The sequence below is a fragment of the Schistocerca nitens genome, chromosome 5, assembly GCF_023898315.1.
Source record: "Schistocerca nitens isolate TAMUIC-IGC-003100 chromosome 5, iqSchNite1.1, whole genome shotgun sequence".
In the NCBI taxonomy this organism is placed as follows: domain Eukaryota; kingdom Metazoa; phylum Arthropoda; class Insecta; order Orthoptera; family Acrididae; genus Schistocerca; species Schistocerca nitens.
In genome coordinates this window covers 607,334,849-607,348,516 of record NC_064618.1, presented here as the reverse complement: position 1 = coordinate 607,348,516, position 13,668 = coordinate 607,334,849, and the positions used below count along the sequence as shown (strand labels likewise).

General features: G+C 46.0%; 1 protein-coding gene across 2 annotated transcripts in view; it reads left to right on the top strand.

Moving 5' to 3' along the window:
- LOC126259317 (band 3 anion transport protein) overlaps positions 1-13,668 on the top strand; it is a 782,039-nt gene that overhangs the window by 118,823 nt on the left and 649,548 nt on the right. The window contains exon 1 of one of the 2 annotated variants that reach the window (XM_049955996.1): positions 6,821-6,869. The exons of the other annotated variant lie outside the window; for it this stretch is intronic. The gene's annotated coding sequence lies outside the window, so the exon portion shown is untranslated. Of the gene's footprint in view, positions 1-6,820; positions 6,870-13,668 lie in introns of those variants that run through there. 2 annotated transcript variants of the gene reach the window in all.

Here is a 13,668-nt window from a genome sequence, read left to right as displayed (position 1 = left end):
CGCCCGCTACGGTCTCAGGTTCGAATCCTGCCTCGGGCATTGATGTGTGTGATGTCCTTAGGTTAGTTAGGTTTAAGTAGTTCTAAGTTCTAGGGGACTGCTGACCTCAGATGTTAAGTCCCATAGTGCTCAGAGCCATTTGAACCATTTTTAGACCACTGAGGATATTTCTTAACGGAGGGGCACTGCATATCGCGAGATATAAATTCCATTTACTCAGATGCTTTAAGACTTATTCCTATTTATCAGTGTTTCTCGTTCATTGTGAATGATGACCAGGTGTTCCCCAGGCTTGTTCATTGTTTTGTAGTGAGGATGATGCCTTCCTGTACAATGAGATTCATTTTCCGTTTTTAGCCACGAGGTAGCAAATATTTCCCAGGCGATGAATCGGCCGGGAAGGCAATGCTTACTAACCACCTTCCGGGTCTTGCTATGTTTTTTTTTCTTTTTTCATTAGCTAGGTAAAAGAAACTGTATGGAGTAAACACATGTAAAATTGAGAAACAGGTAGCTTCTTTTATGAGAGTTATTATCTTCACTAAATAATGCCAGAAAAACAAAATTGTAAGGTGGACTGTGTCAGATCGTGAAGTAAGTAAAAATTAAACTGAGGGTCTATTACGTAGGAAAGTTAATTTCTAGTAAGTCGAGTAAGATATTTTGACTTGAAAAAGGCAAAAATAAAAGGTAAATAAAAGTGTAGTTGCATGAACACTAATAACGTATATATATCCTGTAAACTGGCTCGTTCCACATCATTTAGATAAACGAATCGTTCAAATGATCTATAGAACATGTAACTAACTAACTAACTAGAAATGAAAAGTTCGAGTGACCTTATTTCATTGTCTTCGTAGAAGGTGTCATTGCCATGTACTCGCCTTGTACGTTTCAATGCGAAGTTTCCTCATTCCAATTGTTTCTGATTCCACAAATACGTCTGAGAGTTTGTTAACAAGATTTTGAAAATTAATCTAATGCCGAGATGAAATTATACAACACTGAAACAAACGTAGGTAATGCTAGAATGCATATAAAAGTGCTTAATCTGCTATATCTTAATATTGTCATGAACAAGGCGGCGAAGGATGATAATTGGTGTATGAATGTGTTTCTTTAAGTGAATAAAAGAAAAAATGAACATATGTTAAGTATACGTGGTACCATGGCGTAGGTTCTTACTTTATGGTGATAAAGAGTTGAGACGGTAGTAATATCGTTGGTAGTTTCACCTCAATTTTCGTGCAAAATAAAAACTGTCTTTAATGTATCCTTTACGCACCTAAGGGAAATCTGTAGCTTATTTCAATGTTATCGACAGTCATGACACATTTTTGTAATAAATTGCCATGTCATGTGAAATTGCAAGAGTCAAAATCAAACCCAGAAAGAAGAAGAACAGTACGTAACCGGTACGAACCCAGCAAATTACTGGCAAATTTCTAAAACATATGCGCAAATCTAACATTTCTTGGGGTCATCTGACTGATGTAGTGAAACCTGTTATGATTCCCTCTGCAGTACCAGTCTCTTGCTCTCAGAACGGAGCTTACTCTCAATATCTTCAATTCATTGTTGGATATATTCCAATGGCTCAAATGGCTCTGAGCACTATGGGACTTAACATCCGTGGTCATCAGTCCCCTAGAACTTAGAACAACTTAAATCTAACTAACCTAAGGACATCACACACATACATTCCCGAGGCAGGATTCGAACCTGCGACCGTAGCGGTCACGCGGTTCCAGACTGAAGCGCCTAGAACCGCACGGCCACATCGGCCGGATGGATATATTCCAATCTCTGTTTTCATTTGCAACTTTGGCCCTCTACGGCTCCGTCTAGGTCCATGGAAGTTATTATCTCAGTTCTTAACACGTGTCCTACTTACTATATCTTGCTGTAGCTACGTTTTCCACACATTTCTGTTCATTGTCAATTTTGTAGAGAATCCAAAATTGTTAAGGCTTTCGTGGCCACTTGTTGACAAACTGCCTATTGGCTTCTGTCTCGGGTTCTTCGGCCGACGTTCATCTAATGATTTTTCTGACGTTTCGCCAGCACGAGTGGCTGGCATTGTCAAAGCTTCACCCTCCATTGCCGGTGGTGAACTGGAGGCGAGCTCGCGGCCGCAGACTATATGTACCTGGCGCGCCAACGTCCGAGGGCTTCTCCGCGGTCATTTCCGGTGCGGTTCTCCTCTTGCTACCTGCGACGGTCGTTCGCTGCAGTACGGGAAGCCAGGATCCGTTTACCTTAAGGCTTTCCTCTTTCTTGTTGAAGCTGTTCGCGTGTTTTTGGATTTCTACAGCTTCTCTGAACAAGCGCGTGTGATAGTGCTTCTCTACAGCCAGAACTTCCGTGTCGGCGAATTTTATAACGTGGTCGGTCTCATTCAGTGCGTGCTCTGCCACGGCCGATTTCTCCACCTGCCCCAACCTGCAATGTCGCTTATGCTCTTTGATCCTGGTGTTAATGGATCGTCCAGTCATTCCGACATAAACTTTTCCGCATGTGCAAGGTATGCGGTATATTCCCGACATTGCAAGTGGGTCTCTTTTCTCCTTCGCCGATCTAAGACACTCTTTGATCTTCCTTGTCGGTTTGAAAATCGTCTTTACGCCATGTTTGCGCAATATACGGCCGATTCTGTCCGTCACTCTGGGAATGTATGGCAGAAAGGCCGTACCCGACATTTCTTTTTCTGGTTCCTTACTTCGCCGAGTGTTTGGCTCTGTTACACTTCTAATGTAATTTGTGGAGTACCCATTGCTCCTCAGAACAGTTTCCAGGTGTTGCATTTCTCGTTTGAGGTGTTGAGGCTCACATATTCGTCCTGCTCTCGTTACGAGCGTACTAATCATGCCTCTTTTCTGGCTCGGGTGGTGGTTTGACAGTTTGTGCAGGTATCGGTCCGTGTGTGTCGGTTTTCGATACACGCTGTGTCCCAGGTTTTCGCCGTCCCTTGTGACCAGGACATCTAGAAATGGCAGTTTCTTGTCCTTTTCTACTTCCATGGTAAATGTTATGTTGGCATGTAGGCTATTCAAGTGTCTCAGGAATTCACCGAGCTGTTCTTCACCATGGCTCCACACCACGAAAGTATCATCGACGTACCTGTACCACACCTTAGGTTTGCAAGTCGCCGAGTCCAGTGCCTGTGCTTCGAATTGTTCCATGAAGAAGTTGGCCACCACTGGACTGAGAGGACTACCCATGGCGACGCCTTCCAGCTGTTCGTAGAAATCGCCATTCCACGTGAAATAACTCGTGGTGAGACATGCATGGAAGAGCTTTTTGATGTCTTGCGGGAACATGGAACCGATGTGCTCCAGAGCGTCGCTGAGTGGCACTTTCGTAAATAACGAAACAACATCAAAACTGACCAGGATGTCGTTTGGCGCAAGTTTCAGCTTCCTCAGCTTCTCAATGAAATGTCCTGAGTCCTTAATGTATGTGTCGGTCTTTCCCACGTGTGGCTGGAGCAGAGAGGCCAAGTGTTTCGCCAGTCTATACCCGAGACAGAAGCCAATAGGCAGTTTGTCAACAAGTGGCCACGAAAGCCTTAACAATTTTGTATTACGCCTCTACGGGGAGGAGATTTGCAGATTGTACCGACGCCTTGACCAACGACGGAAGAAAAAAGCGCGACTGATGTCCTCTCTCGCCTTTCTGTCACGGTGCCGAGATGAATGTGCTACACCGAAGTTCTTGAGATGCAAGCGCCTATTCACCACCGCCCAAGCACATCGTATCTACGACAGAATGGAACGAGCTTTTCTTCGTGAGCGAATACATACAACACGGAGAGACTTGGCAAGAACGGATCAGGAACTTCTGGACATTTTCTATCAACTAAGTAGCAGAATGCATCGAGACGACTGGGACAAGATCGACAGCATCACTCACAGGAGCATGCAGAACGAACTCGAGCGCTGCACCGAGCGGCAAAAGAAAAAGCTTGAAAGATGCCGGAAGCAGACCGACAAGGCGATTCCCGACATGTCACACACAGTGGTCAACCTCACTGAACGACAATTGACCGAAGAGGAAGTGTCAGTCCTTCAAAAAGGAGGGAATTTCGCTATCATCCCGAGAACTATACCTATGGAGGACATCATTGCCAACACCGAAGCAGCCATTCGGACCCTTCCTTGTGAAAGGGCAGAGGAAATACGCACTGAAACAGCCAGGATACTGCGCCGAGCAAAACCACCAGCTTGCAACCTGAAGAAAGAAGAGGTACAAGCCATTAAGAATCTCAACGCTGACGAGAGTATATTGGTACTGCCTGCCGATAAGGGGAATGCCACCGTCGTAATGAAGACCGAAGATTACGAGCAAAAGATCCGAGACCTATTAGATCCGACGACGTACCGAAAACTAAGCGCAGATCCGACGCAGCGTATCACTCGGAATACGAATCGATTAATCAAGACGTCTTCTCTGCCGGCGGACATACAGAGAAACCTGCGCAACACAGAAGCCCTACCACCTCGGCTGTATGGATTACCCAAGATCCATAAGAACAACGTTCCACTGAGACCGATCGTTAGCGCTCCTGGCTCACCAACGTATAGACTGGCGAAACACTTGGCCTCTCTGCTCCAGCCACACGTGGGAAAGACCGACACATACATTAAGGACTCAGGACATTTCATTGAGAAGCTGAGGAAGCTGAAACTTGCGCCAAACGACATCCTGGTCAGTTTTGATGTTGTTTCGTTATTTACGAAAGTGCCACTCAGCGACGCTCTGGAGCACATCGGTTCCATGTTCCCGCAAGACATCAAAAAGCTCTTCCATGCATGTCTCACCACGAGTTATTTCACGTGGAATGGCGATTTCTACGAACAGCTGGAAGGCGTCGCCATGGGTAGTCCTCTCAGTCCAGTGGTGGCCAACTTCTTCATGGAACAATTCGAAGCACAGGCACTGGACTCGGCGACTTGCAAACCTAAGGTGTGGTACAGGTACGTCGATGATACTTTCGTGGTGTGGAGCCATGGTGAAGAACAGCTCGGTGAATTCCTGAGACACTTGAATAGCCTACATGCCAACATAACATTTACCATGGAAGTAGAAAAGGACAAGAAACTGCCATTTCTAGATGTCCTGGTCACAAGGGACGGCGAAAACCTGGGACACAGCGTGTATCGAAAACCGACACACACGGACCGATACCTGCACAAACTGTCAAACCACCACCCGAGCCAGAAAAGAGGCATGATTAGTACGCTCGTAACGAGAGCAGGACGAATATGTGAGCCTCAACACCTCAAACGAGAAATGCAACACCTGGAAACTGTTCTGAGGAGCAATGGGTACTCCACAAATTACATTAGAAGTGTAACAGAGCCAAACACTCGGCGAAGTAAGGAACCAGAAAAAGAAATGTCGGGTACGGCCTTTCTGCCATACATTCCCAGAGTGACGGACAGAATCGGCCGTATATTGCGCAAACATGGCGTAAAGACGATTTTCAAACCGACAAGGAAGATCAAAGAGTGTCTTAGATCGGCGAAGGAGAAAAGAGACCCACTTGCAATGTCGGGAATATACCGCATACCTTGCACATGCGGAAAAGTTTATGTCGGAATGACTGGACGATCCATTAACACCAGGATCAAAGAGCATAAGCGACATTGCAGGTTGGGGCAGGTGGAGAAATCGGCCGTGGCAGAGCACGCACTGAATGAGACCGACCACGTTATAAAATTCGCCGACACGGAAGTTCTGGCTGTAGAGAAGCACTATCACACGCGCTTGTTCAGAGAAGCTGTAGAAATCCAAAAACACGCGAACAGCTTCAACAAGAAAGAGGAAAGCCTTAAGGTAAACGGATCCTGGCTTCCCGTACTGCAGCGAACGACCGTCGCAGGTAGCAAGAGGAGAACCGCACCGGAAATGACCGCGGAGAAGCCCTCGGACGTTGGCGCGCCAGGTACATATAGTCTGCGGCCGCGAGCTCGCCTCCAGTTCACCACCGGCAATGGAGGGTGAAGCTTTGACAATGCCAGCCACTCGTGCTGGCGAAACGTCAGAAAAATCATTAGATGAACGTCGGCCGAAGAACCCGAGACAGAAGCCAATAGGCAGTTTGTAGAGAATGTTCTCATGTCTTACCAGTCCACCCAGTTTTCAGGATCCATCTGTAATAGCACATCACAAACCCTTCCATTCTCTTTTTCGATTTTTCTTCAAGCTGCCATATGACTCAGGAAACAAGGGGAGAGTATGATTTAAAAATGAAGGGGAGGAGAGGACAGAGAACGACTGTCGAATCCATCACGTCTCCTCTGTCGGTGATCATGATGTCTTGAACTCTGTTCGCGTTGAATTTAACGTCACTGAACTGAGCTCTCTGTGAATGGTTTGCAGAAAACGGGCTTCAGATCTAGCATTGTTGCATAAGATCAAGGCCTTTAGAGAAAAACATTTACTGGTTTTTGTGACGCAATGTCGTCACTGCATCACCAGCGAGCAGAATAGCGTTATCAATGCCGAGCGAATGTTAACATATCCTTCGCCTGTTACTGATGTCAGCGTATTGTTTCAATAATCGCAAAAGCAAACTGTTGAATAACGATATAAACAGTGTCGTAAATAAACAAGGAGTGGTGTGGAGACGCACCTCCATGTTTGTGTTTCAAGCAGAGTTTACGTAAGATTACGAGCACAATGGAGCATATGCGGCCCACCTGTCGTCTGCGCCTTACGCACAGCCCTCGCGTGCATCGGAGCAATCAGAAGGGAATCGGTCTTCGCTGGAAGCACGCTCGGAACACGCGCACGCAGCCTTGCGCTCAGTTGTAGCGATCAGGTGACGAGGTGAACACTGTGCGCCACCGGCATCCACTTCTATGGTAAGGGCTACAGGAATTTAGCGTGCAGCTTTTCTCATTTATAGCACCTATGACTTACGCCTCTACTTTGATACTAGACGCAGAACTCTGAATTAGTGAAGCACACGCAGCATTGTATGTTAGTGTTCGTACTTAGTACAAAAACAAGCCCTTAATGACAGTCTTGGGAGTGATTTATCATGGTTACACGATACTCTGTAGAGCCTCTAAACGCGGATCAAGAAATCGTCTGCCCGTACTCGACAAAATAATGATAGTGTTGTGCTGAATTTTTTTTTTTAAGTACGAACGCTATTTCAAGCAGAGAGAGTGAATTGTCGTACCAGTTTGTGAGAGACACGCACGTGATGATGACTATTAAAAACGACGTAGTTTATGCACTGCAATGCTTACGATGGTGTGTGCGTGTGTGTGTGTGTATGCGCGCGCGCGCGCGCGCGCGCGCGCGCGTGTGTGTGTGTGTGTGTGTGTGTGTGTGTGTGTGTGTGTGCGTGCGTGTGTGTTTGGTTTTCAAACATTTCATTGAAGTATGGCTTTTGAGAGCGACGAGTCTATATGCCACTATCTGATTTAACTCAAACGTCACATTCCCACAATAGATCCCGCGATTCTCGCACCATAGCATTTATATCCACATAACCTAATGTGTTCAAATGGTTCAAATGGCTCTAACCACTATGGGACTTAACATCTGAGGTCATCAGTCCCCTAGACTAAGAACTACTTAAACCTGACTAACGTAAGGACATCATACGCATCCATGCCCGAGGCGAGATTCGAACCTGCGACCGTAGCAGCAGCGCGGTTCCGGACTGAAGCGGCTAGAACCGCTCTGCCACAGCGGCCGCCCACCTAATGTGTTGTTAAGCCCATGTATTATCACGTTACAAACATAATAAATACACTGGGTCACCAAAAGTTGTGTGATGTCACTTTATGTAGTGTCCACTCGGCAACTACTGGAATTCATTTGTGCCACTACGGTCCTGGTAGAATTGGGTACTGAAGCCCAACTTTAAAATCGTCGATATCTGACTCTGTGTAGACTGTTGATCGCCAGTTATTGGTCTGCGGAGGCGACGCGTCACGGCTCTGAGCACTATGGGACTTAACTGCAGTGGTCATCAGTCCCCTAGAACATAGAACTACTTAAACCTAACTAACCTAAGGACATCACACACATCCATGCCCGAGGCAGGATTCTAACCTGCGACCGTAGCGGTCACGCGGTTCCAGACTTTAGCGCCTAGAACCGTTCGGCCACTCCGGCCGGCACGACGCGTCATCCCTTCGTCGTGGCTCACTTGCAGTCGTCCTGTGCCGCAAACATTCTCCCGCTGTAGACATATTTGACAGGTGCCTAAGCCACACGTAGACACAGCATTCGGCCGTCGTACGCGGCACATCTTCAAATGGGTCAAACCCTCCCATGACTTTTTCCTTTCCGTTAGTATTTCAAATACTGCATGGCCACAGTAGCGTTCTACACCTACAACTAAATGTTTACTCTGCAATTCAAAATGAAGTGCCTTGCAGAGAGTTCATCGAACCACCTTCTAACAATTTCTCTATCTTTCCACTTTAGAACAGCGCGCGGGAGAGACGAACACTTACATCTTTCCGTGCGAGCTCTGATTTCTCTTATTTTATTATGAAGATCGTTCCTCACCATGTAGGTGGGCACCAACAAAATATTTTCACAATCTGAGGATTGAAATTTCATGACACGATCTTGCCGCAACGAAAAACGCCTCTGTTTTAATAATAGCCACCCCACTTGGCGTACTATATCCGTTGCACTCTCCTCCCTATTTCGCGGTACAAAACGAGCAGCCGTTCTTTGAACTTTTTCGATGTCCTCCGTCAATGCTATCTGAGGCAGATCCCATACAGCACAACAGCACACCCGATGGGGACGGACAAGCGTAGTGTAAGGAGTCTCGTTAGAAGACCTGCTTCGTTTTCTAACTATTCTGCCAACAAATCGCTATGTTACCAGTGTGATCGTTTCACTTTAAGCTATTGTAATTACAATCCCTAAGTATTTAGTTGAATTTAAGCCTTTTATAGCGTAAATTAGCGGATTTCTTTTAGTACTCAAATGGACGAATTAACACTTTTGATTATCCAACACATCTACTGTAGTTGGAGTGTGAAGACAAATCGAGGTTGCTTACGTTGTCGAATGTGCAAGTTTACTGTTCCGTTAAACGAAGATCATCAATCCAAAGTCTTACAGAAGTTCAGTGCGATCAGTGGCTGATTTTACATTCTCGTATTTCTGTACCTTGAAAATATTTGTTTCTTAGCTGTAGGCAACTTGTTGCAATGGACTAGTAAGTCCTCATAAATCGCTCAAAATCAGGATGATATCTCAAATTTTCATTTTTACGTAGTACTGTGTGTGTGTGTGTGTGTGTGTGTGTGTGTGAATTCTTAAGGGACCAAGGTCATCGATCCCTAGACTTACACACTACTTGCACTAACTTAACGCTAAGAATAACACACACACCCATGCCCTAGGGAGGATTCGAACCTCCGGCGGGAAGCTCAAAATGGTTTAAATGGCTCTGGGCACTATGGGACTTAACATCTGAGGTCATCAGTCCCCTAGAACTTAGAACTACTTAACCCTAACTAACCTAAGGACATCACCCACATCCAAGCCCTAGGCAGGATTCGAACCTGCGACCGTAGTGGTCGCGCGCTTCCAGACTGAAGCGCCTAGAACCGAACAGCCACACCGGCCGGCCCGGCGGGAGGGGCCGCGCAAGCCGTGACATGGGGCCTCAAACCGCGCTGTCACTCCGCCCGGCGTTGTGGTAAGAAATCGACCAATAGCGAAACCTAGTATTTACATACGCGCCATACTGTAAAGTGGAAAGTGGGGTCCAATAGATAAGTTTTACCCAGCTCGATGCAATTCCAAAAAGTTCTCGAGAAAATCGACTTCGAATATCTCTGACAGTGGAATACACGTACTAGTACAGTTGTTGCTAAAACTGTGAGAGGTGGTAGTATGGACCAAAACCAAGAAAAAATGTCTAGTAAACATGGACTCCAGAATGCATACCCGAAGAACTATGAGTACTTGTTCATCTTCGCTACTGTGGAACACATCTCCTCAATTGAACAAGCGCTCAAAGCTCTTAAGGTATACATTTGACTCCATGTCTATTGGACATTTTTTCCTTTTTATTGGTTCATATTACTACCTCTGAAAATTGCCTATCCTACTATCGTAGCAACAGCAGTATCAGTACATGTATCCGACTGCCAGAGGTATCAAAACAGTTTTCGCTTATAACTTTCGACTCGTTCTTTTACGGTACGGGGATCATTACCTCAAATTGATATGTTTATCCTTCTCTTTCATTCTAGAAAGTTTGTAACATCATCATGGAATCACACTGTGTGTGTATAAATCCACGGGAGCCAACGCCTGGAATTTTGACGTCCTATAGCGTCGTTGGATGATGTTTCCGGACATGGGTTCCTATGCATAACTTGATCTACTAAGTCTCTCCGACAAACTGTAGAAGTGTGCAACATAAATTGTGTATCACCTTGTACACTGAATTTGTTGGTCGTAATTGTACTGTCTGTACATTCCAGTTTATGTGAAAACTGGTGAAGAGCTGCGCAGCGTTTAATTGCACAAATAAATGCGATAAATGGACCACTCCAACCTTTCATAGGTTCGTGTATGTTTTTAGATTTTTGTATGTTAATGTACTTGCCTGATAAATAGCTCTACAACGTGCTCATATAATCAACATGCATTTAATTGCAGCTCCCTGTTTAGAAAAATGGTTCATTGCTGTCAGGAGGCAAGGTTTCCGACCAACAGAAAACCATTTTCTATATTCGGAAAGTTTCAAGGGAAGTTGTTTCCTTGCGAAAAGTGTAAATAGCAGAAGGCTGAAAGATGGTGCTGTTCTATCTTTCTTTCGGTTTCCTAAACATATACACTCAGTCCCAATAGGCCATGGAATGCCCCACGGTACCAACCGACCGCCGTGTCACCCTCAGCCGAGAGACGTCACTGGATGGGCATGTGGTCAGCACATCGCTCTCCCAGCTGTTGTCAGTTTTCGTGGCCAGAGTCGCTTCTTCCAAGTCAGGAAGTTCCTCAGTTGACCTCACAAGGGCTGAGTGCACTCCGCTTGCCAACAGCGCTCGGCAGCTCGGACGGCCAGCCGTCCAAGTGCTAGCCAAGCCTGACAGCGCTTAACTTCTGCGATCTGACAGGAACCGATATTACCACAACGGCAAAGCCATTGGCGCACCATGTACAAAATGGTTCAAATGGCTCTGAGCACTATGGGACTTAACATCTATGGTCATCAGTCTCCTAGAACTTAGAACTACTTAAACCTAACTAACCTAAGGACAGCACACAACACCCAGCCATCACGAGGCAGAGAAAACACCATGTACAGTAGAATGTAAATTATTTTGGTAAATCATAGGCCTTGTCATATTTTATTTTAATTAAAGAACTTTAAAGACAATGATGGGCAAGCAAGAGGAGATTTCGCGCGTAAGTTTACCACCACAGTGATCGATATTCGCTCACCACGGACCACTTACGGGACTATGGGGCCTTGATTCAGCCACAGTGTCATAGTGCCTGTCGAAGATATCGAACTTGTTTAACGGTATTAACGACTTTCGGAAAACTTTAAGTCGATTTTCTAGAGAATTTTGGAGAGTCGCAGTGAACTGCTTTGGTAGATTTTATATTTTAGTTCTGAACTTCATGTACCATAAATAATTACACAAATAAAATTATTATTTTTATGAAAGCACCGCGACGTCCCTACCGTAAGTTCCCGACACCCCTGGGAGCCGCGATGCGCAATTGTTAACCACTGTGTTAGACCGCTGGCGTCAAGGTCCGTCCCCAGGCAATGATCTGTGTGCGTAATTGTCTACACACATGCATCTGCGCAGACAGATCGCTGCATGTCAACAGGAGATTTGCGCAGACATGAGATGTACGCAAACGTGGATGCTTGATTTGGAGGTTTGAGCGACACCGCTCAAATCTGTGGGTTCAAATAACATCCGCGTAGACAAGTTGGAGCGTGTGGAGACGAGTTCGCCGCAAATCTGACACTAAAATGTGTAGAGTCAGCTATTCGTTCAGTCAGGTGTTTCTCGTTTGTGTGTGCAGAACGAATTTTAAAACGTCAGATACACGTCAGTGTCCTAGACAGTTTACTGCCGAATTCACCGAAATGTAAAGGAGTCAAACATGTTTATTGAAAATTAAAAGTAGGGAATACAGTGATAGGGATAAGAAGGCAACTGCTTAGAGGTCTTTAACAGAGAAATTACGAGCGGACGACCCTATGGAAAAAAGGGAAATGGCACGTAATAAAAAAAAGGGAAATTTCGTTGCGAATTGTTTACCACAAAGAGCTACCCAAAATAACGAAATCTATTCGATTTGGTGTCGGGGGAATCCTCGCATACTTTCACTTAATATTTTCCTATACCAGTATCGAACGTGAGTTGTGACAGCGTAGAAAAAAAAGTAGACCCTATTTGTTCTAAAGAAGACTGCAGTCAAGATATTGTGTCAAACTGATAGTGGAAGACCTTGGGACACTGCTTTCAGGGATATAGTTGTCGTTAGACTTCTTTCACTTAGTAATATAATACATTGATCAGCCGGAACATTATGACCACCGACCTCCTATCGATATAAACCCGTCTACGCGACAGCAGCGTCACCTGGCGAAGAATCGGGGCCAACGAGATATACGGGCCCTGCAACGAACTTTTGACGTCACAGTAGTCGGCTTGTCCGCTACACTTCACGTACGCTCGGCCCTGTACAGGACCCACGGCAAATCAATATTTAACTGGAAAGATACTCAATTTGCCGCTCCGCCAAGTTAGCCGAGAGCGCTAATGCGCTGCTTCCTAGACTCGGGTAGGCGCGCCGGCCTCGGATCGAATCCACCCAGCGGATTAACGACGAGAGCCGGTGTGCCGGCCAGCCTGGATGTGGTTTTTAGGCGGTTATCCACATCCCACTAGGTGAATACTGGGCTGGTCCCCACGTCCCTCCTCAGTTACACGACTCGCAGACATCTGAACACGTTCACACTATTCCAAGGATTACACTAGACACAGACAACTGGGGTGCACTAATTCCATCCCAGGGGGTCGGGGTGGTGGCAGGAAGGGCATCTGGCCACCCATTAACCTGGCCAAATCCGAGCCTAACCATGCCGACCCTGCGAAACTGCGGGACAAAGGCACAAGCAAAAGAAAGAAAGAAAGAAAGATTCTCACTTTTCCGTGTGCTATTGAGAACTTGCATGCGTTTAAACGTGCAGTCAACAATTATTACAATGGTCTGAAATAGTTACTCGCTCCCCACCATAGACGGTTGTTGGCACTTGTAAGAGCTGCAGTGTCACTTGCTGTGACGTATGTGCCGTGGTGTGTCTTTCTTGTGGACCTCGGTGAAGAATGACTGCTAGTCAGACACACGCATGGTGCATGTTGTATCAGTGACCGTGTAGAATGGGGAAGGCGAGCCATCAACTCGAGTTTGACCAAGGGCAAGTCGGGTAGTCGAGGAGTGGCGAAACCAAGATGAAACCACATCCAGACATCGTGGGGTTGATTGACGAAACAGGACAGGCGGCGAACTGTGGTGGAACTAACATCAATCTTTAATGCTGGGCAGAGTGCAACTGTGTCTGAACACACATTGGGCTGAACACTCCTAACGATGGGCCTCTGCAGCCGACGACCTATACATGTGTGCCAATGTTAA